This window comes from Falco punctatus (assembly GCF_963210335.1).
Source record: "Falco punctatus genome assembly, chromosome: 5".
Taxonomy (NCBI): domain Eukaryota; kingdom Metazoa; phylum Chordata; class Aves; order Falconiformes; family Falconidae; genus Falco; species Falco punctatus.
Genome location: NC_137584.1, coordinates 32,428,240 through 32,452,011, shown reverse-complemented (window position 1 = coordinate 32,452,011; position 23,772 = coordinate 32,428,240). Strand labels below are relative to the sequence as shown.

The window sequence follows — 23,772 nt, the reverse complement described above, 5'->3', positions numbered from 1 at the left end:
GCATCCACTGAGAATTAATTTCTTTCCTATCTCTGATACAAAGTAGGGCAAAAACTCATTAGTGGTATGCTTGCTGCTATGAAAAGCTTACTTCACCTAGGACATCCCCAGAGAAGTCTGTCAGAATATAAACCCTAATAGCAACTGATACACATATTAACTGATCCTTATTCAAAACTCCAGCTGAAAGAAACACTTCTGTGACCAGCATTTCAGAAAATACCCTTTAAGTTACACTTGATGTGGTGCTGACATTTACAAACTCATCCCTCATCATTGTCAACATGAGTAGAGAAAGACACAGTTTGTTTATAAAGTCAAGGAAAAGGAGAAGTAGTTGGGATATTAAAAAGCAGTGTGATGCAATGAGGTGATCAGACTTCAATTGCCAATTTTTGAGTTTATTTTGAGACATTTAAACATCCAGTGAAAGTTCTACATGCAATTGGTCAACCTTTTTTGGGAAGTAGAGATGGAAAGGACACCTCTTCTTTTTGAGAGAAAATGCTTTTCTTTTGTATAGGTCTTGTCTGACTTGATTTCTGTATTTGATAACTGTTTGGTTTTGGGCTCTGAGGGGGCTATGTTTTGAAAGGAGAGTGGTGTACAGCTTTGCAGGTCTGTCTCAAACTGTACAGACAGATTTCAGCTACCTTAGCTATCACTCCGGCAAATCCACATTTCATCCAGAGAACTTCCTCTGAGAACCATGATTGTATTTTCTAACACAGGCCTTGAAATGTCTATGCGTTGTACCATCTGGCCTTTATTTGTGGGTTTGTGTAATAAAATGCTTTTAAAGATCACAAAGTACAATTATAATTAATAATTTTTAATATTTTTTTTAATTTTAAACTTCAGTATAAATCAATTTATTTAGGCATAAATAGCCTTTTGGCACAATTGCAATATTTCTGTAAGTGATGACATTGCATATTGCAAACTGTCTGTGCGCTGCTGACACCAGTAAGCCCAAATGCCAGCCAATACTATACACAGTAGTAGCTCTGGGACAATGATAGCAAATGACCATGTATCTAATTAAAGTTCTCTGATAGGATTAATCAGTTGATGTTTTGCCACATAAATCAATAGTTGGATTTTCCTCCCACCAAAAAGCCTCCTTTTTGCTGAGAAAGCTATTCACTCTTAACTAGAAAGTCAATGTTTTAGGCAGATGATTGATTTGCCCTATATTTTATGCATTCAGATTCAAAATACAAACAACAGATGGCTTCCTCTACAGTCCTAAACCTAGATTTGGTTGGTGCAATCCACTCAACACTGCTGGAATTCAAGCCCTGTAAACTTAAAATGATCTACGGATGTCTCTTCCGCCCCATCTCAAATGTAACCTGTCCAATTTAGCAGGTACAGTATCAAGTGATTTAGACCTCCAAGAGGAGTACGGTAAGACAGAAATTATTCTGTCACTCATAGTACATGACACTGAAGCAATGGGCAAAGTAACCTCCCACAGGGTAGAACCTCATATAAGGATGACCAGAAGAAACCAGGCTGCTCTTCAGATTACAGCCTTCATCAGCTGGACCCTCCAATTAGTACACGTTACTTGGAGCTGTTACTTGTTTGAATGGAAACTACTGGGCTGGTCCTGAGAGGATCTGGCTTTTAATTAGGTAATTATAAATCCCTAATTATAGGATGGTAATCTTTCCAATATCTGGTCTTAATTTTGGCGCCAACTAGACCAGATGACTTGGATTTATCCTCAACCTTGAGGAAAATGAGATTTTTCTTCCAGAGATAAGAGTTGTCTGTAGATCATGAGTGATTGGGTTTAAAGATTACTAGTATTTCTTAAGCTGCTTAGACAAGGCATTTATGTTAATTTTAAAAAAATTATAAATAGTATATAAATAGAACATATTACTATATGCTTCCTATAGATAAATCTGAATCTGTACAGCAGTAATACCAAAATTTGTAGGAAAAATAGCATCCATGCATAGTAACTGTTATATTAAACAACTTGATTTTTATGTGTAGAATTTCACAAAAAATCAATAAAAAGCTGTTGTAAACAAAAGGAAAATTGGACACTTTATCTACATAATTGAAATATCCTGCTGTTTCTTTAGTGAAAGCTGGCACTAGTGAGATAACAGACTGTTACACTTGCTCAGAGAAACTACCCACAGGATCACTTTAACTTCACGAGTCAGTTCAATCCAGATCTTCATCATAGAAAACTGAAAAAAATACCAATTCACCCCACAACTGAATTTAAGGAGTATCGAGTGTACTTAAAAATCAGAGAAAAATTCAGGGAATAATCATGGAAACAAAAGGGAGAAGAAGGATTTTAAAAATAATATTAACAATTACTCCTTAGAAAAAGTGACCTAAATTAAAGAGAAGTCATGTTGAACAAATGGGCTAAATGACCCTAAAATTAAATGAAATGGTTGGTTTTGGGTCACATAAACTATATTTGTTTGCATAAAAACTTGAAATATTTGTTTGGTTGTGAAAAGTTTTTTGGTTTTTTTTCCCCTGTTCAGATTTATTCTTCAACCAATAGCTGAAACCCCCATGATTTGGCTTGGTGAGTACTTCCTAATGCAAACCTGATGTTCCTGCTGTGCTGTAGCATACAGTTGCTTTAGATTTATGCAAATTTATAGGACATATGTTTTATGTGCCAAGGCCTCTGTGTCAATCTCTATTGCTAATCTGAGGCCTTGAACAATTGCAACATTAATACACCCCAGCAAATTATGCTTTGTAATTGTTCTCTGAAATACACCCAAAAAAGTGCTTTCAAATGCTGAGGAGCCTAATAGGCAAAGGGATTTGTAGTCATCTCCAAATGAAAGCTGGAGTAGGGGGCATAAACACCGTAAACTGGATGTGAAGAAAATAAAAAGCATAAACAAGAGAGAGCATGGAAATGTATGTGGAATTTATTTCCTCTAAATCACCTGTGCACCTTGAAATCAGGAAATCTGGCTCCTGACAGATATTACAGTTTTACAATCATTTTTGACCTGGTGGATGAAGATGTAGAATTATGGTCAGCAAAAAAAAAATTAAAAATATTTCAGAACTAATTCATGTACACTATGGATATTATTTCATGTTTATGGACTCTCTTTGAAAGATTATCCAAGTCAACAGAAAATAATTCAAATGAGGTCAAATTTTTCTTTGCAGCTCCCTTTGGATTAAATTGAATGTATGGGAGCGAATTCTAAGGCAAACTCTGGTTATAAAAACTGCATTGCTTTGGTGTACCCATATGTAATTCTTACAAATATGGATAGAAAGCTATAGTTGTTTCATACACAACCTAAAAAAATTAATAGATCCTCAAAATTAATCAATTTTGGGAACAGGTATTTTTAAATGGTTAAGATTCTTTATTAGTTAGGCTTGAGCTAGGTTTCTGGGTGCCTAAATTCACCAAAACTCACTATCCAAGTGCCACATATCTGAATTTTTAAGACCACCTGTAAAGAATGTTATGAACAGAAAGGTAAACACAAGATACCTTGTCATATCTGGAAAAGTCTACATAGAATGGTTTGGGTTGGAAAGGACCTTTAGCAGTCATCTAGTCCAAACGTCACAAGGTATGTAAGGGGACACCATTTTAAAATCTACATTGCCCTTGTAATTTATATTTTTTCATGCCTCTTGATGCACTGTTTTAGATTAGCAGTTTATTCTGCAGCATTCTTAGAAGAACTCTGAAATAAGGACTGCATAGGTGCAGTCTACATGCCTCATTTTTTGTAATTATGTTCATTGACATGAATCGTGTGACATACGATCAATTATTTTAGACCCTTCTCTATAAACACTTTTAATCCTGGAAACAGAAATGACTTTTAAATAACTGGGCAACATTAGAAAGTATTAAAATTCTTTTGTAACTCTTCTGATATCATCCAACCTTATGGTTCCCAAAAAGCTGGCCCATATTAAGATGCAAAATCTACAACAGTTCTCAACTAATTACTAAACATGTTATGGGCAAGGTTTTTTCCTCATCGTTTCAGAAGCTTTCTTTTTTTTACTTTCTTTTTTTACTTTCTTTTTTTTTTTTAATCACTTTTGAACACACTTTCCTCTCTGGTTAACCTATCTCTTACTAGGATGAAAAAGGCATTGTCCTCTGTTGGAAGAGTTATGTGATGAGGAAACCACTTCTGCAGAGGACAAGCTTGTGGTCAATTTTCTCCCTGTGTTCAGAGCAAAGAAAAAGCTTTCTGTAAAGAAGAATTTAAAATTGAGTTTTCATGAATCATTGTTTGCTGGACATGCTAGGGAAATCTAAATTAAGGAAGACATCCTTTCACTTAGGGAAAACCGCAGTTCATAATTCTTTCAGAAACACACAATGGCAAACTTTGTACTATTTAGATACTGAAAGCCAAGCCAGATTAGATTAAAAACTGGCCAGCTATATTTTATAATTCTCCAGGAAGGCTTTTTTATGAGAATTGGAAGAAAAAAAACCTAACTGTGGTAGAACTGATCAGGAATTTTTTACTACATGGATTTTCATTGGAAAACGTGAATGTTCAAAACCTAACTTTTTATAGAAAAGGGAAGGTTTGGAAAGAATTACTTTTGGAAAGCTTCACAGTGTCAAAAAGAGATTTCAGACTTTATTACAATTAGATGAAAACTGCAGAGATCAAGAGCCTGGCTGATGTCCCACAGTCCTGAGGCACAGGAAAACAGGCTTCCAGTGTAAAACATGTATGACATGAAACATGAGCACAAATCTGCTGTATTCCAGGTGAATGTCCTAATGAAAGGGTACATATTCAATGTTTTTCTTGCTCATACAACATTATTTTACAAGCTCGATCAGCTGCTAACAGGAGAATTACATAGCTGCTGCTGAATAGGTTGGTGGTGGGACATTCACCTGAAATATGGGAGACTAAGAAGTAGTTCCCTGCTCCAGGAATGCCAGAACAGAAATTTTCTCTCTGCTAATTCATAAAAAGAGAGGGAGGTAACTTAATTAGTCAAATTATTGTCATGATTAACTATTAGTAATAGCATAACTGAAGTTGTTAATTATGTCCAAGGCATCTCTAAACTATAATACTTCACTAGCTTACATCTTCCTATAAGGAACTGGCCTTCCACCATTCCTGCCACTTTGTTTATCTGGGAAATTGTTGATTTCTTTCTTTGTGCTGTGACATTTGAAATGCAAGAAAGATTAACATAGTTGTCTGAGGGAAAGATGTTTACTGAAATTAGCCCAAAATAAAGCCAAGATCTGAAGGGTTACATCCTAGGAACTTACGTTTCATTTATATATAGATCTGGAACCAAACTTTACAGAGGGTCCTGGAGGAATTAATTATAAAGGCCTTAATAATGAATTAAAAGCCCTCAAATTAGAGGTGTTGTAAACTTGAATCAATATTATACCAGTGCAATCATAAGACTTAGAAATTTTTGAAACATAATAAACTCATGAAATAAGGTTAGCCTATTTTTTTATTAATAGTCTTCAAATTTACTGTTATTTTACTTATATTTGAACTTCATAGTCATCATCTGAATCAGAAACAGGTATTCAGGAAGGACTGGCAGGACATGAAAAAAGAAACCAATCCCATAATTATTAAATTTTGATGATTCATTAAATTTTTTTATTAACTCATCCTTTATTTCCAGCCTTTACTATTGTTCTTTGTATTAGTAAAAAATTCTGAAAAAATTAGAAATGTTATTAGTTTTTTACTTGAAGTCTGGCAAAGCTTGGACCAAATTTTATTTTCATTGGATACGTTGAGTTCATTCACGGCTATGACTAAACATTTGGGAAGACACAAGTCCATATGGATGAGAAACTAAGGGGTCAGATACTCACAATGTCATTACTCAGCTTCAAAAATACTGTACACCTCTAATCACTTTCCTCTGAATATTCTTGCTTGGCAGACAGAGTAAGTCTTAGACTGACAGTACCTTCCAATGAATGAGTCAAGTGTAAAAATTGTATTATTACATCCACTGTGGTATTAGGGTGTAAGAGAAAAAATGTTTGCAGAGAATGTTAATTGAACTGTTGCTACAGAGGGCAAAAACAAGGACTTTGAGCAAGCCCTTTTTTTAAGTACTCAGAAGCAAGTTAAGTACATGCTGAGGATAGTAACAACTCCATTTTAAACTTAACTGTGCAGGTCAATTAGCCAGTTGGAGAGAAAAGGGCAGTTATTGTCAGAGAGGAATATTAACAGAAAAAAAGTGATGAAAGCTGTCAGCTCTGTGAGTTACCGATGGTGACACAGGAGCTATCTCCTGCAGAACTACAATGCAGGATACATAAAAATGTTTGTATATGCCATAAAAATACCTCTTTTTTTTTAGTCCATGATTTTTAGAGATATCACAAAGGTTAATGCCAAAAGCCATCTTTTGTAGATGTTTTAAGTATCAAGAGGTTGAAGAAAGACTAATTATTTAGAAAAGGTTTTCTTCCATAGTCCTTCACTGACTGTCTTTGTGAGGTCATTTGGATGCATAGCTGTAGTTTCCACAGATTATTTTAGATATAGTAGCTGAAGGGTGTTACATTCTGGTATGCACAGGTTTAAGTCTGCTGGATTAAAATAGTTCTTTCAGTGTTGGGGGCATCTTTTTTGGTGTCTGTAGACACGTAATGGCAGGATTTGCTAATAAAGAAATGAAGAAATGATCCTGAGATATCATAAGGCAAGACTTTCATCATGCGGATTGAGACCTTTACTAGGAAATCATGATTTTCCAAATTCTTTTAGGCACTATGCTAAGCATTGGATTTCTCTGTGGAAATACTCAACAGCCAAACCACAAAAGCTTGCTTTAAATTCCACTGAAGTCAGTTCACAGCACTGAATCAGGTCTCAAATTGGACCTAGATATAATCATCATAATTAAAAGTTGAGTTCATAAGCATGGGGCAGAACATAACTTCAGAACAAATAAAGACCAGAGAAACCAAGATGAAGCAATAAAAAAGTCTGTTCTCAATGCAGCAGTCTTGTTTCTGTAGTTCTTTTCCTACTGGTTTTTATCATCCAGCTCCTGGGAAGTCAGGTGCTTCCTGCCAATTGAAGATCATTAACACTCTGAAAACAAACACATGGTTTTCTGTAGATTCTTGTTAGCATAATGTTAAGGCTTTTGCTTTATGGGAATACATTTTGGTCTAACCTCAGACAGGCAGGCGCTTCAATGTGTCTTTTTAATTTAAAAGGTACAAATGCTTAGTTTATAACAGAACATAAAGAAATCAGAGTAACACGGAAAAGAAGAAGTGAGAGAAGAAGGAAATTCACCTCATCTTAACTTTGGACATCTGTAGTGGGAGATATCCATATCTAAACTAACAACCTCCCCAAGCTCCATTTATCATAAATAGAGAGGAAATAGGTACTTTTGGTACTCTAAACAATTAGATCAGATGTCAATGCTTACAGTGTAAACGTTTACATTTATTCAGGTGAATCCCACTCTGAATGACTAAAACATGTAACTTTTAAGATATGAAGTCATGCTCTTAAGTCTTAGTTGATTTCTGTGGCTTCAAATCACCGATGTACTTAAGCAATGTCCTCATTTTAAGCCTATAAACAGTCCTATTGAAGTCAGTGGGAAAGTCACATATTAAAATACACTTCAGCACTTTGTTGAATCAAGGCCTATGTGAGTAATGTGCCACATGTTTTTTCTAGCAATAACTCTGTTACATCACTTTTCCTTTAGGCAGTAATTTCACTGTGCAGTGGAATTAACGTTTTTAGAAAGCTCTCTTAAATTTTTAAGATTTTGGCATTTTTAGACCAGATGCTAGTAAATTAGTAAGGCTTGTATTCTTTCCTATGCTTCATAATAGCATTAAAATCTAATGAAATATAATTCAATGTTTTTGCTACTGCATTAATTGAACACTAAAGCTGTTTTGAGCTCTTCGTAAGGGTTCAAAATACAGAGACATGCTAAGGTTTTTTCCCATGTTTCATGTAAAAAGACGAGCCCAAACAGTAACACCAAAGTAGTAAAGATCTTTTCAACTATTTAAGTTAAACAGCTCAACATCACTCATCTATGTAATTTCTAATCCTTACAAGTGTTGATGGCCTTAACAAGTTACAAGTGTATCTAAATTTTTCACTGGTTTTGTAACTGTCCTTCATATACAATTAATATGATCTCATTGAAGAAAGCCTAAAACTAAGGAGTATCTTAAACTGTAGATTTTTCACGTGGATCAGTCTTCTGATTCAGCTGAAAGAAGAGAGCTCAGTTATAGTTAACTGCAACCAGAAGTCGGAAATTGCGAAGAAGGAGATTCTGCAGCTGAGACATCTGATGCTCTGTTTTGATCTCAGTGGACATCTGAGCAGAACACAGTGTCCTGGGCTCAGGAGCATACCTGGCCCCTTGGGTCAGGATGGAGGAGCACTGGCAAGACCAGGTCGCCCCAGCCCCACTGCTGCAAGGGAGGTACAAGCTGTTCAGCTGGATGCAAATTAAATGTAAGCCTTAGATTTCTGACAAATTCCCAACATGGCCTTTGGTAGGGTAGGTTTGGCCTCTTCTCCAGCAGGTAAGAAATGCTGTTTTGCTTGTAGTTAACTTCCATATCAGCCAGATACTCCATATATTGAGATATTCCCAAACAGGCCTCACTGGAAACTATTTTTATACCAAGATACCCTGTAGCTGTCTTTATAAAAATAAATGAACTAGTGACATTAAGATGAAAGGTAAGCAAAGGTGCTGAGTGTTAAACAGATTAAGGGGGGGGGAGCAGAATCTGTTAATCGTTTTATTAATGTTTTCTTTTCTGCAGAAATCCTTGAAAATGCTTGTAATTCTTTGCATTCTGACAGGCTGCTGATTTTGCAGAAAGAAGAGCTTTTTGCGTCCCTGAACTCCAAGTCACAGTTGTTCCTTGTTTTGACTGTTGGAGAATTAGTTCAATAACCTCCCAAATAGTAAGTCCCTATGCTCTCACAATTTAAGTATAAGAAAGTCTGCATCTGAGAAAAATTATAGCCAAACAAATACTACCATTGAAACACAAGCTTAATGAGTTACACTGAAGCTGTGTAAGGGACTGTCAAAGTCATTTTGCGTCTGTATGGATTTTTACAATGCTGTTACTTCACTTGTTTCAACAGATTTAGTCCCTGTTTGAAGGATTCCCCTCTTTCGCACAAACCAAGCGACACTTGAGCATTCCCAGGCTTATGGGCAGTAGCAGCCAGGGGTGAGGCTCTGGGTCTGTGACCCACTCTGTCTTTTTACCATGCCCATAATAAAGTCCATGAGGCCCAGTCCCCAGCTGTCCTCTTGGTCCAGCAGTAGTGCTCTCTTGAGGACCATCATAGTGGCACCTTTTCAAAACTTTGGTGGGGAACCTCCCACTTTTAGGTGTGCCTCTGATGCATGTCTCCAGGTGGACTGGGTATTCCCCACTCTGGCTATGCACCTACCAGCCACAGGCTCCTGGTGACCAAGTCCACCAACACATCTCCTGCAAGCTGCGCTGCAGACCAGCAGCTTTTCCAGCTCAGCCAGCCTGTTCTCATGCCCTTGCTCATTGTTCAGAGTGCATGGGGCACCAGGTTGTTCCAGCCAACCCTGCTGCCCACACCACAACATGAGACCTGCCAGGGAGAAGACAAGCTCTTCTTAGGGAAGAGATGTGTTTCAGAACACAAATGGAAAGAGGATCACATTCCCTCTGCAAATGATGACAAGAAACTTATCCAGGAACACCATTCCTACCAAATCCATGAGTTTTTTTGGCTTTCCTAAAGGATGCTGAAGCGCCTGATGCTCCTACTCTAGCCAGCCACCAAGACCAGGCTTGATAGCTGACACAGGTCTGACTAGCAGTTGGCTTCATATGATCTGCAGGTAACAAGAGCCATTCACCGTTTTGCCTGGTCTTACAGCTCTCCACCAACTGAGCCTTCTCCCCTTGCTCTGCTGCTTTAATCCTCTCCCTCCCCTTCACCTTCCAAGGCAGTGAAAGGTCTATTGACAGCTCTAAAGTAAGGGAATTTCTTTCCCTTCCCACCAAGAACCATTGCTTGGCAGAACAAGCAATTGCATCTAATACTCACAGTAAAAATTAATTTAATAAATTTAGGTTATGATTTTAAATACTTTGGGTCTTGTTCTGATTTTCTTTACATTTATATCATACTAAATACATCTCCAAATTTTGGCATGAGTGTTTTTGCTGAAATGCTAGCCAGGCTGAGGTTCCTGTATGAAAACACTGATGACATTTTTCACTGTCTAATGTTTTGTGCTGACAGATTCATTCTGGCAGCTTTTTTTCTGTGGACCAGCTCCTTCCAGAGACACTGAATGCACAGACTCCAGGGTTTCAGGTTGCAGAAGTCTGGAAAAGCTGAATCACTCAAACAGCCTTCATACACTTCCGAGGTTGTCGGGAAAGCAGTGGCCCTTAACATGCTGTTCTTGAATGGAAAAGGCTAGATAAGCCTCCACCTTCCTGGTGATAAAACAAACAAAAACCTTCAAATGAAAAAAGCAGTGTCAAATCATGTTTATTGTGCAGCATGAGTGTGTTTTTCATATTTAACGGAGGACAATATTCAACTTGAATAGAGAATTGTGTTACAAAAACTTTTCAAAGGCAAGATACAATGATAAGGTCAAGTAGTTAGGAAAATGAGAAATATTATTTTATTTTATTTAAGCCTTTAATTTCTATGAACCATATGCAATAATCAACCTTACAAATATACTATGAACTCCGATGCAATTGTCTTGGCTCATTCTTGTTATCTGAACTTTATATTATTCTGTGAATCAGCTGTGGATAGGCCCTGTTATCAGAGACCATGGTCTGGACTTGATGAAATAAATAATTAATTAATTATGAGATTGAAACAGACTTGCACCATCTTTCTTTTTTCTGTTTTCCTAACTTTTCTAATGTAGATTCTTTTTAATTGTTCTGAATTGAGCATCCTTATGTATTCTTCAGTCTCAGATAAAATATATACTTTATACCAGCAAAAAAAGTATTCTCCAAAAATCCTTCTTTCGTTACTTAAAGTATAATTACCTGGTCAATTTTAAATCCTACATGCACCATAATCTCTTCTACACTCCCAGATCTCAGAGAAATTACTGGGTTAATTCAGGTCACTGCCTTTATAAATTAAATCTGAGAGGGACGGGAGCAGTAAAGGAGTAAACAGGAATGAAGTTCAGAGCAGACAGTTACAGCAACATATAGGAATTATAAAGGGTTTGCCAGAAATACCAGTCTCATGTGGAGACAGGAAGAATTACCGCGGGGTACATATCCTCATATGGAGAAGAATGGAAGAAAGGGTTCTTATTTCCAGCAAAGAAGAATGGAAGACAGAATATTTAAAAGAAAATAATAATCTAATTTTAACCCAGGATTGAACAGAATGATCAAAGCTGCCAGCAGCCCTGAGGTAGTGACTGCATGGTTTTAGGACCATGCCATGATATCAGTTCTACACCTGTTTTAACCTTCAACTCCCTTATTATCCCCACACAATCTCCCTGTGCTCAATGTTTATTTTCATGGCTAATGGGCATGGGTAAAAGCCAGACTCCATTTCAGTTTGTTGGCTTCTCTCCACTTGCAATGAAAGTGCAAAATCACTAATCCTCCTATGACCTTTCTGTAGTTCACTGGACTTTTGCAGTGGAAATCTTTTGCGACTGGTGCTGTGGGCTGAGAAGGATTTAGAACTGTTAGCTGCTTCTGGTAACTGAGAACAAAGGAATGAAGGTGGGATTTCCCTGTGGAAATCATCATGCTCAGGGTGGTTAACCCTGACACAAAACCAAAACAAAAATGTGGATGTTGGTGGTATAAAAGACATCAGTTGGGAGATGAGGCTAGCTTAGAAAGTATCATTCCTTTGGGAAGCAGACTGGGCTGTTTCTGCTTAGTTAATAGAGAAACGCTCTAAACATGGCACTAGTGATATTCAGAAATCAAATGCTGTCAAAATGAATGTAAAATGCTCTCAACATACAATTAGAACATTCTTAAATTCAGCACAGCATTACCTCATAGTTACAGGGTATTTGGGAGATACATATTATCTGTCTGTACTTAGTTATACCAAATTCAAAGTGAGATATGCAATGTATTTTGTGTTCCTTCTAGAACTTAAGCAGTACGTAATGACGGCTGGAAATGGCATTCAATCTGTTCAGAGAGGGCTATGCCTTTTTGATAACCACTGCAAAAACTTTAGGGAGCCCTTTGTTTCTCAAATACAGACTGAATTTTAAATTTAGAAAGTGATCCCTGTTGTGTTAACTCTTTTTACTTTCTTTACAGTGAATTCAGGTGGCTTTGAGTAGAGCTTCATAGGGGATATTTTGACTGTTCTCTTAAATCTGAAGAAAGACAAGAAACAGATGAGAGGATCAAGAAAAAAGACATAAAATCTGTTGAAATTGAAGGGGATTGAAATGCCTTTCTAGCATCAACAATGAGTTTGGTTGTGAGGTAAATCTGAATGTGGGATGCAATATCTATTCTGGACAGTGAGCTTTAAATGACCCAGATCTCAAGACTACAAGTGGCACGCCATTGTGTTAATGCTTTGCCTGCCATTTATTTACACAGGTGTCTCATAACTTCATCACCAGTTAGGTGCAGACTCATGTGAAATGCTCTTGGTCATGCATGCAAGACTCACAGAATGCAAACTCTTTGATAAATGGCTCTTGTGATCCTGGGGATGAGGAGAATACGATGGGCTTTATCTCTCCTGACTCTTCTCCTTTCTAGACTAAACTTAATAGCTGTATTTTCCCTAATATTGTTTCATTCTAAATTTCTTTTTATCTCTCTTCTTTTTATCTCTCAGATTAGACTATCTGATTGGTCTACCTTTTTTTTATAGCAGGGTAGTCAAAACTGGACTCCAGCTGAGGCTTATGTGTGCAGGATAAAGAGTAATTACCTCTGTGTTACTTGCCACAGCCTGTTACTTGTTAATAACATTTCACCTGGATTTAGTTTGTGATCCACTCTAACCTCCCTTCCTCAACCTTTTCTTTTTTCTAGCACGCTGCCTGGCTAGTTGTTGCTGATTTTCTGTTTGTGTGTTCAATTTCCTCTCTCAGCTGTTGGTCTTTTTTTTTTTTCCATTTCATGGTGGTGCTTTTGGACCATTTCTCCATTTTTGCAGGACTGGTTTGAACAGCAACCACAGCCTCCAACGTGCTTTCAGCTCTGTGTGACTTCCAAACAGCATGGGTAGTCACTGTACTGTCATTCCCGTATTTAATGAAAGTAAGGGGTAGAAGAGGCTGCTGCAGAAATGCATTGCTAATTTGTGAGACAAATGTTGACAACTTCGAGTATGGTTTTTTCAATCAGTTGTGCATTTATCATAGAGTCACTTGTTCAAGATAATATATCCTTCTTTGGCTTAGGAGAACATCATGCACGGCAACATCAAAAAAAACTTACTAAACCCAAACAGAATATATTACTGCTTTCAGTTTATCTAGCAGACCTTCCAAAATGAAAGGAGGTAAATTCGTGGGTTTTACCTTGTCTTTGCTTTCCAGTTGCTTCTTTTTTTGGTCGATTTTTCCATTTGTCTGTGGGTTTTGGTGTGCTGGTTCAAACAGAGGTGATACTAAGCACAGTGAAGGAGAAAATATGCGACATAACAATGCAGCACTTCCATAATGGACAAGAGGAGATGAATTCAGCTGATTTTTAAAAAAATAACATTGAATTCGAAAGCCAACTCTACCACCTTTAATCATAGCACTCTGTACTTCAAATACTCCTATTGACTGCAGAGAGATTGGTGTCTTTGCATGTTTTGCCAGAGCCTTGAGCAAACTGCAATGCAAAGAAACGTAAGTAACTTCTGCATTTGCCCAGAGAAGTGTGCCTGTGAAAGTGTTTAAAGGGGAAAGCAGACTAAGGAAAAGACACTATGTAAAATGAACATTTCATGATTTTTAGCAATATTTGCTTTTAATTTTTGCATTACTGTGTGACATGTTTACATTTCATCCAGTATATCCTGTTCAGTACTGATTTACCTATCTCATAAAAGTTGTCTCATTCCTATCTCATTCTCCCTGCCCAAGAGCAAAAGGCAAGGTGATATTCAGTGAGATGAAAAGTGTCAAACATTCATCTAATGCAGAAAAAATTCTTTCTGCAGAACGCAAGATGCTTCTGTGGAAACTGCTGCCACAGAAGATCACAGTGGCTGAGGCTTTTGTAGGTGATCTGACACACAGATGAAAAATAAGAAGTCAAACTTACAACGAATTATGATAGCAGTTTAAAAAAAAAAAACAAACTCACCTATTTAATTTAATGTCTCAAGATTTGGAAAAGGGACTAGTCTGAGAATCAATGAAAAGGGCAGATTAATGCTGACTACAGATTTTTCAAAATGTAGCTCTGGTTTGGTTGGATCTGAGCTGGTATGACAATTCTGCTTCAAAGTCCCCACATGAAGAACTATGAAAAAAAATATTAGCAAAACCATAAATGCCTTAGTTTACCTCCAGTGTACAAAAACAGTAGCACAGAACCAAAATGGTTTCCATGACTTAGGATAAACCGGTCACCTGAGCCTAAGGCTCTGCATCCTAGTTTTATTTCCTTGTAAAAAGCCGTGGTAGGTAGCGGCTGTGTGCTGGATGGCTTGTGTGCGGGTGCAGCCCCAGCATCCCTGCCTAGCTGGGTAAGGCAGCAGCTGCGCAGGCTACTGGAGCAGCTGCATATGATTCCTGAATACAAACCTTGTTCCCTGTTTTCTTGGAGAAAAATTGTCAAACAGTTCAAAACTGACCATCAGTTCATCAGCTAATCTAGAGATAATATGGGATGATTGGCTTCCCTCATCCTCAGAAATCTGCAAGAAGAAAAAGAGCAAGAAAACAGTTCAATAAATCATGACATGTGACTTCCCTGAGGTTTCAGTGGTATAACTAATATCAGATTATGGCTTGGCCTTTACTGATAAAGAAATTTTCAAAAATTGCCAAGGTTGTCAATGTTTCAGATGTTGTGGAAAGGAAAAGGACAAAGTAGCTGCAGAAATATTGTCCCACATTTTGACTGGTTGTATTCTGAAACAGATTCTAAAAAAAGACTTGTGCATGTTTGCTCTCTATAGATAAACTTTATTTTCTACATGGCAATAACAGAAATGAACTCAAGGGAAATTACTCACATATGTCAAGAAAGTAATGTGCCCCTTCACTTTCAAAGGGTTGGCATCAGTGTAAATTATTGCTTACAGGTGTTAAGTAACCTCTTTGATGTTTTTTTTTTATTGGCTGACTCACATTTCTTAGAAAGATAAAAAGCTACTGTAATAGAGCAGTTATTTAATTAAAAAAACTATGAATTTTCACAGTAAAGAAATGGGTGTGGATGGGTGATTTTTCTTCAATGCACTTGGGCCAAGACTGAAAACATTTTACCAGGTATTCTCTTTACCTTTCATTTCCATATTGCTATTTGTATCACATGCTTGAACACAGATTTTGTTTGAAAAAAGGTTATTACACTGACTTTTTTTTTTTTTTTGTCATTTGGTTAACCCAAATAGTGAATTTGATATTTAGAAATTGTGTAGACACTTTCTCATGATTTTAAGCCCTTCAGCAACATAGTCTTTCAGATTTACTGTCCAAGTTACTTCTCTTTCTGCAAGTTCAATGGAAATGAATCTTCAGTCAAATGTAATACACATGGGACAAATTCCAAGAAGACTTGCTGCTGTATTCTCAAAGTGATCATCAAAAAGACCTAATTTAGACAACTTCCTTTCCCTTCAAGTCTAGAATTTGCTAACACATTTGAAAGTGCAAAAGTCAAAAGCTAATTCTGTCTTGTTTAAATACCAGTGATTTCCCATTTAATTAATTGTTTTCCTTTGTAGTGAAGTAAAGATAGATAAGAAAATCACTATGAATTTCATACCTCCAAAGTATATTTGTGAGAAACTTTACGCTGGAAAACTGTAACAAATTTGTGTTTTTCTCTTCCCTTCTCTAAGACAATACCCTCCTTCCTCCAAAGAATGAACATATAAAGTCCTGCTGCTGATTTGCGCTGCAATAAAGCACCCAGACACATAGTTTTATCAACTGCTAGTATGCCTTTAACAAATCACAATTAAATATTAACAGCCGGTGGAGCAGCATGGAGGGCTCTGCAATCCTTTGAAGGCATATTTGCTAATTAAACAAAGTCTGACATTAGAGTAAAGGTGGCAAGGATCCAAACCAGAGAAATGGAAGTCAACCACTTCAGTGGCATTCATTAGCTCAACAGACATTCTTTGTGTGGCCTGTTTCTTTACTACTGCCAAATCCACACCCTGTTCAGGAACTTACCCAGGCTCAGATAAGCTTATTATGGAAATAACACTTTGTCACCCTTTACAACTTGCTTCTTGTTAAATTATCTTTTATCTTCTTTGTAGTATTTGTCACCTCTCCTTGGGTGCCCCTTGTGTGGCCAAATGGTATTGTGTTTGATTTGGAATAATCAGGTTCCAAAGGTTAATTGAAGTTAGCAGGATGATATTTTAAAGATTCTCTCTTCAGTATCATCACACAAGAGTGGTTATGAAGAGGCATTTGTGCATATACATCATGTTGTTTTGTCTGGCAACATGCCAATGTTTAGGTGCTCGTTTGGGTCATCTGGCAATAGGAACCGAGGGAGGTGAGAAGGAAAATTTGGATGGGAATTTTCTAGCCTGTACATGCCCTTCCCAAATTTTTGTTGCAACTGCAAACCCTGTGCTGAAGCAGCAGAAATTCTTAGCGTTGCCTCCACATACTAAGAACATGAGACAGAAAAAAGCAGTCTTACTACAGCTCCTTTTTCTGCTAGCTGAGAGAAAAACCTGAAGACCCTGGTGTTGGATGCTGAGTACCCTGGAGCAAGAGGCTGTGCCAGCCTGAAGTATGCATCACCAGTGAAACCTGTAAACTGCATGCAAGCTTGTGTCCCCTTTCCTTCATTCTGCAGCTTCAGAATTACCTCTCTGGAAGACACTTCTTCAAAGACTTGGTCTAGCTGCTACCTATGTCTGGAAAAACATGCGCACAAAGAAAGTGATTTCTGCTTTTGTGCCTCAAAGAAATAAAGTTGTTAGCAAGAGTGAAATTCAGAACCAGTTCAAAGTGGTAAAGGCAAAACTGAATATTACCATCCCCACCAGGTCAAGACAAGGCTTGGACAGTCATGGCAGGGAGTTGGAAGAGGCATGGTGCTGCATGGTGCTAGGATGAAGAAGGAAAGGAGAACTGGGCTTGCTGCTCCTAGCAGAAGGTACAGAAGCAGCCTGTATAAACACTTTCTCCTGAAGTGGTCCTACTTCTGTGGCAACAGCCAGCTTTGCACAAAACCTGACCCTGGCTTTAGCACAGACACTGAGAGACCGGGCCTGTGTCCATGGCTGATAAAGCAGGCACCGAGGATGTTGTTCTGCATCCGTATGCATATTTTGTCTATACACATCCCTGCTTGTTGTTGAGATCTACATTTCAAGTGAGTTGTCCAGCCTTCCTGTGCTATATACACATCTTTGATGACATTCTCAGCTCTGCAGTTAAATGCCTTTTTTATTTTTTCTGGGCTGAAAACCTGGATTTCATTTCATTCATCCTTTCACACAGATACAGGGAAACAAGATATTCATCAGCAAGTAACTACAAAAGACTAGAGAGCCAACTGAAGAGAGAAATGTAATTTATTGGGAAGATACTTAAATGACCATCATATTTTGAATGGTTCTTTCTATTTGTCATATTTAAGCTGATGCCTTAGTCTGTGTTACTATAATATGTATCAGTTGGTTTTCCTAGGATTTATAGTGACATGAGACCTTACTGGCACAGAAATTTGGAGTTCTTTTCTATATTCTATTTTTGTGTATATACATCATACATATTCATTGTATTCACACAAGCTGCATTTTCCATAGACACATACAAATGTTGCTTCCACTGAAGCAAGACAAGAATTATCTCAGAGTTGTATAGGTTTGCTTAGGTGTTGCAGGCAATCCTGAAATATATCTCATTCAACAATATTACTGTTCATATCTCACATATTGCTTCAGTTTCTTTTTCACTGTTGGTTTTGTTTTGTTTGTTTGTTTGTTTGTTTGTTTTTTAAAAAAAAAGCATATTTAGTATTCCATACACTGGAAAATTCCTCACCTGAAGTCACAGGAGTATTCTCATCCCTGAGACAGATATGCAAAAAAGGGAATTAAAAAATAAGCTTTCTTTGTGAATAGCAGGAAGAAAACATCTTTTTTTTCCTTGCTCCAGCAATCCAGGCTTCCTCCGAAGCTGCCGAACCATGTGCTGAACCACTTGCCTCAGCAGGTGTCTATCTGCCTCGAAGTTGCTGGTGCTGTGCAGATTTACAACAGTGAGAGGGTTTGCTTCTAATCTGCTGATTTTGACATCACCCTTACTGCTGATTTAATGAGCCCAGTGTCATAAATAGGATTACAGACCCCAGAGGTCTAATTCTCAGCTCCTGAACAGGCTGAAGAGTAACAGTAACTATAGTAAATAATTACCTCAAATCAAATCAAAATTACAGCTTTAAAATTTGAATGCTGGAAATGTTTGTTCAGTGATATGTATAGTGGGAGTCACTTGTCTTTACCTAGCTCCCAAAAGAGCAAGGTGGCACCCAATGAACAAACATCAACATCACAAATAACGCCTTTGTGAACACAGTATAGAAGGCAGCGCTGAAATCAGCTGGAACCAGATGAAGCCAGTGTTTGTGCAGTGGGAACATGGCTGAACTGTGACTGTTCCAGCTTTTTTTTTTCTTTTGATCTTGGGTAAAATGAGGATCTGATTCTCAAAGTACAGATAGACCATGCAGTTCTCACAGAGCGAGATGGGAATTAAATAAATGCTTCAGGAAGCTAATCTTTATCAGGAGAGTTAAGGCTTGTTCTGTGCTTGCTTTATGACTCTCATTTTCAGATACTGCCTGATTACCAGGATGTCCACATGGGAAACTTGGTCATCTGGATAATTGTAATAAATATTCTGCTTTTATGTCATTATTCACATGTAGATTTTAGATGGTGGTTTGTAAAGGAGGATATTTTATAGAAGTGGAGAGCTAGTGAAGTAATTTACTAATAACCCAAAGAAGTCAGTAGAAGACCAAAGGATGGGATTCAGGCCTCCTATCTCTTACCTGGTATCTTCAGTCACATTGTCTTTTACAATCATCAGCCAATTTTCAACTGGTTTAAGCTGGACTGAAATTTATGAATGTGATCTACTTTAGGATACATACATGCAAATTGTTCAGGGAGTTTTCTAATATTCATCTGTGATGCAAAATAAATTACATTTGTAGATGAGACTAACTCTGTATAGCCCCAGATACCAATGCACATATGTAAAATAGATGCAGCTATGTATTTTAGCACACACAAACATGCAGTCATGAGCACATAAAAACACTTCCTCTCTCACAGAGGTATGCATACAAATATACCACTTGTGGCAGATAAAAATAAATTGCCATAGGGAGGCTTTTTAGACGAGCATGTATTGTGCTTGCCTTATCGGCTTGACGAGCTTAATTATAATTTGTGTGGTGCTACAGAACAGTTTTCTAAATTAGTTTAATGACCATAAAGATGCTTATATAGAGTCTATATAAGACCAGCTTCTGTGCAGAACAGCAGAGTTGAACCAAAGAAGGCAGGAAGTACTAGTCAAGCAGGAGGGGAAAAAAAGCATGGTTAAGCAAAAGACTTGAAAAATTAGGCAGCAAAGGAAAGAGCAAATTGAAAGCTGCTTAGATTTACTGTAGCTGTAATGTGTGTTCTGCCTATTTACATAAGGTCTATGTGATTATCTTCTCTACTGTTCAGTAAGAATAGTCTTTACTGTAGTATCTGCCGCAACACACGGTACTTTTGTTATCTCGGATATGCAGCCCTCTTATTAAAGAAACACACTAACCAATACGTAACGTGAACTTTTAACCGTTCACAATGTTTGGAGTAAAGAATTTATTCCACCACTAGCAGATGCAAAGGGCCAAGTCTGCACTTCCAAGTGTGCAGATAGCTCTCGTTTTAGGCTTTGCAAAATTTTTATTTGTTCTTTCTTTTGCTGCTGTCTCTTTGAATAAACAGGTTCTCCACTCTGGACTTTATTTTAAAGCAGTTCTGAGACCAAATACTGCACTTGCAAAACCAGGCTTTTTCATGAGAATGCTGGGCCTTAATTTCCGTCAACGGTCCTTTACTCACCCCTCATGCATAAATCTCTGTCTTAAATGTTCTTCAATTATCAGCCTTCAACATTCATTTGCCAAGGAAGCTTTCTATTTTGCCCTCTTTCTGTTGTACAAGTCGATGGGATGTATATCTGCTTGTTCTTTTCTAGCAGGGCAGGTGGGTATGTCTCAGAAATCCCATTTATATTGTATCTGGTATTTTGCTCACCTACAGAAAATCCAGCACCATGCTCTAACTTCTAATTCTGACAACAGCTCTTTGGTGACTCATCTTTCATTTTACCCATAGCAGGTTCTGCCCAATGATGTAGACAGAAAAGGAGAGGAGTCAGGGTCTCTGCAGCAGTGGTCTAACACAGCAGTGGGTCAGTTCGGGGCCAAATAACAATTTATTTGTGGCTCCACTGAACTCTTATGATTTTATACCTGTGTTACACTGGGGCTGTTAAGTCCTTGCTAGTCCTTTACAGAAGCATCAATCTGACTTCAGGTAAATGGCATCAGCCCAAAGCGAAGGAAAATATTTTTCAGATATTGGGTTCTTCCTCATTCATTCTTTCTAAGTTTTACCATAGGTAGGAATGTGTAGTACGGCATGACTCATATGAGCACATATAAATAAAACATTGATTTTTCTCTGGTAAGGTGGCTTCATAACTTTCAGTTTTCTGTTAATCTCATTTTCTGAGATTTTTGTAAACTAGACAATGCTGGAGTAAGATGAAAATCAATTTTTCATAGTCCAACAAAGAAAATTATGTTCTTCTATCTGGCAAAACAACTTATTAGAAAGAAGAGGTAGGCTTCTTAGTAGTGACTTATACCTCTACTGTTTCTGTCTGGTCCCTTTTTAATAACCATTCACATCAGGGTACTTACTTTAAATGCCCATTTTTTTAACATTTCAAAATCTTGCTGTGTCTTGATATTTAGGGAAGAATCAGTGAAATGACATTTTTCTAGTTATTTAACCAGATGAATACCAAATACAAGCACATGAATTGAGATTGAAAGAAGGAAATGTGAGCAATTGCTCCTAATATCTTTTAACTCAAACTGATTTTGTGGTCACTAAAGTCAAGGGTATGTGACATTGCTTCAAGATTGGGAATTAGTGAAGAGCAACAGCAAAACATTTTCCTGGTTAAGATTTTTGTCAGGATTTTTGCTTTTAAATATTCACAGGTTTTCTAAAAGGCTCAAGAAGTTCCCATTAAAAATAAAATCCTTGACATAAATAGCAGATATTTGGTCCCATGGAATCTCACTTTAAAATGTGACCTAAAAAGGTGCAGGTGTTTAGTATTTTTTTCCTAATCAAAATCGGATTAAATACTGGTTATTGTGGCTAGGCACTGATTCCCAAAAGAGGACTCTACTGAATCGTCTAGTCCATATCACAATCATTATCCTTAACCTGAGTTTCCCTGTGTAATGACACCTACCTGTACAATTTTGCTTTGGAAAGTACAACTGTACTGCAGTAGCCTGTACTCATTCAGTTGCCACCAACTTTCACCTATGGAAAAGAGAATGAGTGTGTGCATTTCTAGATATGTAAAAATAACATGCACATATTTTGCTGAGAACAGCAGCATCTTATGCTGCTGGATGAGTACTTAATTACAGAATCATAAAGAGAAAGTAGTGCTCTGTCTTTAAACACACACAGGCCTTTTTTTTTTTTTACTTGAAAGAGTTTATTAATTTCTTTTGTTAAGTTTTTAATTGTTATCACTTGAAATACACAGGAGTTGTGGCTCAGGTCCCATAAGGGAGTAAATAAAAGACTCCAGCAGAAGACTCTAAATCTGTTTTAAGGATTTCTTCTTGGCAAAGCAATTTGCATGGTTATTTAAAAAAAAAAAAAAAAAAAAGAAGCAAGCAAGCTATTCTTAAGCCATCTGAAGACCTTCAATGATATATCAGATGAAGGAATTTTGAAGTCATCAGTGACAGAAAATTGTTAATATGTTATCCAGCCTTCCATCATAAATAAGAGTTCTTTGCACTGTCTCTCAGGCTTCTGTTTGTGGGAGAACAATATCTCGTCTCACTTCTTTCCCTTCCTAGAATAACAGGACCACTTCAGCGAAATGCTACTGAGACACTAGAAATTAGTCAGTCGATTGTTTGAATATGAGGTGGGAAAAAACAGAGCAAGATACTGTTTAGCAGTTAGGTGCAGGAAGTATTTTGTCAGCTCTGCAAGGAAAAGGGCAAGTTTTTACCAGGAAAGATAACGGTGATTTTTATCACATGTATGACAAAGCAATGGTGGGGTAACTGCGGGAGATATGAAGCATTGAAATACCACATAAGTGTAAGTACTGAAAAGCTACATTTGAGAGCTCTCAACTTTCAGTTATGAAGTTGTTAGTAACTCAAAGGAAGAACTCATAACAGCTTAGAGTAAATGTGTACTATTTAACCAGCCTGTACCACGGCTGGTGTTCAGCCCGTGTGTCTGGCCACATATGCATTATTAAGCTGTGTTTTGATCCTCATGGCCGTCTTCGTGCCCTCTGTTGGGGACTAAATCTAAACATGTCTTCTGGTATTAAACACAATAGGAACATTAACCAGACTAATTGCTCCATCAGCTAAGAATGACCATGTACTGCTACCCAAGAAATCAAGAAAGAGCTAATATTTCTTCAATCCTGTCCATGTCTGAACAGGCAAGTTTTCCTATGTTGAATCAAATTTAGTCTCAGACTCCACTCATGGTAGTGCCCTTATAACTAACCTCCCTGCAGAACCCAAAGACCTGGGTGTTCTGCGAGCTGCCTGGTGAGTGATGGGAGTAGTGCTACTGGATAGTCAGTTGACCACAAGCCTCCAGCTTTTGTTCTTGATTAATGAAAACATTCTTGGCAAATGTTCTTGCTTTAGTTCATCTTGCATTGATCCAAGAATTCCAGTTCAAGTGGCACAATATGAATGCCCCCAGGAGTTGCTCTTAATCATGGTCCTGCTTCCAAAAAACAAACAACAACAACAACAAAAAAGATCCAGAGTCCTATTCTGTTATTCCTGTCTGGAGTGCACTGTTGGCCATCCAGCTTTGAACACTTTGATTTCTTTAGAAAAATGTATGAAACCTCTCAATGAGTGCACTCAAAACCATCATTGTTGTTTTGGCTTTTGTTTGTGGGTTTTTTTTTTTTAAGTACTACTACTACTACTATTTTCAGTGGAGGCTATTCCAGCAGAAAGGACAGTGCCAACAGTGTTTTCTTACAGTTTCTCCATCTGAACTTTGATCTACCTAGAATGAGCAAGGGCAGCTCTGGATTGACAGTGAGAAGAGTTGTTTTTTCTTCAAAGCTTTCTTTCTGCCCCACAGTGTAAAAACTGTCCTGTTCTGTTTCTTCTTTGCCTCAGTTTACTGCAACTACAAAATGGAAGTGATAATTTCTGTTGTAAAATGCTTACATCTGTGGATGGAA

At 37.5% G+C, this 23,772-nt stretch overlaps 1 long non-coding RNA gene across 1 annotated transcript in view; it reads left to right on the top strand.

Annotated features, from left to right (window-relative positions):
- The first annotated feature begins 3,242 nt into the window (after nt 1-3,242).
- The window catches only part of LOC308065050, a 132,310-nt gene continuing 111,780 nt past the window's right edge, over nt 3,243-23,772 (top strand). The window contains exon 1 of the long non-coding RNA XR_013928635.1: nt 3,243-23,772. This exon is cut by the window's right edge and continues 104,872 nt beyond it. This is a non-coding gene — a long non-coding RNA (uncharacterized lncRNA).